General features: G+C 41.9%; 1 protein-coding gene across 1 annotated transcript in view; it reads left to right on the top strand.

Moving 5' to 3' along the window:
* Positions 1-2,994, top strand: part of BARD1 (BRCA1 associated RING domain 1) — a 92,553-nt gene that overhangs the window by 31,901 nt on the left and 57,658 nt on the right. The gene's annotated exons all lie outside the window — the stretch shown is intronic.

The raw sequence follows: 2,994 nt of genomic DNA, 5'->3' as shown, positions 1-2,994 counted from the left end.
TAAAAAATTACACATGTAAAGAAAGTGCCAAGTGTGGTAGTTGTCATAGAATAAGTGATAATAGGTGTCTTATAAAAATATGAAAAAGCATAGTCTGTTTGCTGAATGGTTTGGGAGAAAGAAACAAAATAGGTGATTTATATGAATAATCTCTAGGTTGTCCTGAAATTTAATAAAGCCAGTTTCATTTTTTTATCCCCTAGCAAATACTTTTCCAGTTTCTAACTGAGCAGACAATAAGAGCCGCATCAAATAGACATCAAGTAGCTCGGTCTGGACTTTTAGTACAACTCCTCCTTGACTGGAGAATGATGTTGAACATCAGTGACTTAAAAAAAAAAAATTAATGTGAACCACTGATAGATTAGTAACTAAATTGCAACTGTTTCTTTGAATGTGTATTTTAACATAGGGCTCTGCAAACTTTTTCTGTAAAGGTCAAACAGTAAATATGCTAGGCTTTGCTGGCAACAGTCTCAGTATTTTTGTGCTTTTATAGCTCTGAACCTAAAAAGCAATATTTGTAGCTCAAGGGTTGTACAAAAACAGCCTTCTGGCTTGATTTGGCACGTAGGCAATGGTTTGCCAAGCTTGGTTTTAACAGGCAAAATGTCTGAAGTTTAAAAATCCCTTTTTGGTGTGAAATTTTATATCACACGGGTTTAGTATTAAGAAATGATTTTGCATTCCTCTCCTGGTGTCTGCAGGTTTGGCACTGCCTGTAGTGAATACAGCATGGCAGGTGCTCCTCATCCATAGTGGGGCAAAACATTCTTTTCGCCTTTGCCTTTGCCTAGTAGCTACCTGGCATCATTGCTCGAAAGGAGCAAATCAGGATGGCCTGCTTCTTATTTTTGCTGCCTACCATTCAAAGCGATGTCATGTTATTAGAAACTGTGTCAGTACGAATGTCCTTTTACAGAGTGTCAAAGCTCTACCCGGAGGGCTAGTGATTGCCCCATTACCCTCACATTCAGCGTGCAGCTGGATCTATTTTGCAGCAAGCATTACTTGCGGGTGGGGACAGATTGGCTACATTATAGGGCATCCTTTCTTGACCTTTAGCATAAGTATGGCTGCAAGGTGAAATGATGAAATTGTTCAAGAGGCCAGATGTGACATTTGTGTTAGGTCCAAGCCTCAAACCAGATAGAAGCTATTTAAGGATTTGGAAATAGGAGATAGGAAGAGCATATCATTTGAGAGGCTGGCAGAAAGCATAGTAATACTGTGTTCCTAAAGGAAGCAGGAAATGATCACAGGTGCTGCAGTGTGAAGCCCGGGTATCAGATGATACTATTTTGTGAGTTAAAACAATTAGGTACCTCGACATTTTATTGGGGGAGGGGGGTGTGTGTGTGGAGTTGGTGTCCAAGAGAATTATAACTTGGAGTTCTAGCACCTTTTAAAACAACTTTTAGGAAACAAGTCAAAAAGTAATTTTGCAGTTTTCAGAAGAGGCGATTTTATTTTTCTGAATTATCTCTTGTTCTCTAACAGGCGATCAGGTTTTGAGGCAGTATGCTCAGTGGTTAAGAGCATGGATTTTGGACCCTGGCTTCCAATCCTTACTCAGTGATTTTGGGCCAATTAATTCATCTTTGTTTGCTTCTTTTTTTCATTGTAAAATGAATTAGTAGTAGTTTGTACTGTATAAGGTTGTGAGAATTAAATGAGTTAATATTTATGAGCTACTTCGAACAGTCACGGTTAGGGTCTAAGTGCTACATGAGTGTTTGTAAAGTAAAGGATAGACTTCCCGACTCCAGCAGTCAGCTCTTGCCTTCCTTTGGGAGTTTCCAGTGTTCAGGGGCATTCACAAAGGCCAATGACCCTTCATTGAGAGGATCACTCCTTCTGGTTTGCTCTGGCGCTGGTTATTCATTAGGGCAACAAGCAATCCCTGAGGCACTGTGTTAGTGGGGATATGGTGAGACATTTCCCTTAAGGAGCATATGCTTAGTTCTAAGGGATGGAATGTGTACCCATTCAGGGTAAATTATGATAATTATGATGAAGGCCAAGGGGAGCTAGTGGAGGAAAGCTTCATGAAGGGGCTTTTGAACTAGGCCTTGGGTAGATTTTTATAAATGGAGCCAGGTGGGGGATCATTAGCAAATAATATGCTAAAAATTATTATAGAATAAAGGTAGAGCGAGTCAGGTTGGCAGAGAATTAAGGCAGGGTCAAATCATAGAGTGATTAGTAGCCTAACAGACTATTCAGTTGGTTCAGATGGAGGCATACCTGGCTTTATTGTGCTTCACAGATACAGATGTTCATTTTTGTTTTGTTTTGTTTTGTTTTTACAAATTGAAGGCAGGACCCCCTACCAGCAAAAGCTTAGGACTTGATTTATTGCGACACTGGGTTTATTGCAGTGGTCTGGAACCAAACCTACAATATCTTTGAGATATGCATAGAGTTATTTACTTCCAAGGAGAGCAATTCGTGTAGCTTTCCTGAGACTAGTGTCCTCATCGATAAAATGAGGAAAGTGGAGCAATTGATATTTAAGGTTCCCTCCAGTTTGCAGATTCCATAATTATTAGTGTCCACTGAATGTTATTTAAAAAGTTTTAAAACTTTTCATTGAAGTTTAACATACAGAAAAGGGCACATATCATTGGTGTTCAGTATGTATCATATAGCTCTCCATATTGTGGATTTTATTTACTTACTAGAGGCCTGATGTATGAAATTCGTGCACGGGAAGGGGTCCCCTCAGCCCAGCCTGCACCCTCTCCAAGCCAGGACCCCTCGGGGGATAACCTCTCGCAATCCGGGACCACTGGCTCCTAACCACTCACCTCCCTGCCTGCCCGATCGTCCCTAACTGCCCCCCACCTGCCAGCCTGATCGCCCCTTACTGCCTCTGTGTGCTGGCCTGATTGCCCCTAACTGCCCCCCCTGCCAGGCTGGTCGCCCCTAACTGCCCCCCACTGCCGGCTAGGTCATCCCCAACTGTCCCCCTCTGCCGGCCTGGTTGCCCCT

This window comes from Myotis brandtii, unplaced genomic scaffold, assembly GCF_000412655.1.
Source record: "Myotis brandtii unplaced genomic scaffold, ASM41265v1 scaffold702, whole genome shotgun sequence".
Lineage (NCBI taxonomy): Eukaryota > Metazoa > Chordata > Mammalia > Chiroptera > Vespertilionidae > Myotis > Myotis brandtii.
This window is presented reverse-complemented; position numbering and strand designations above follow the sequence as displayed.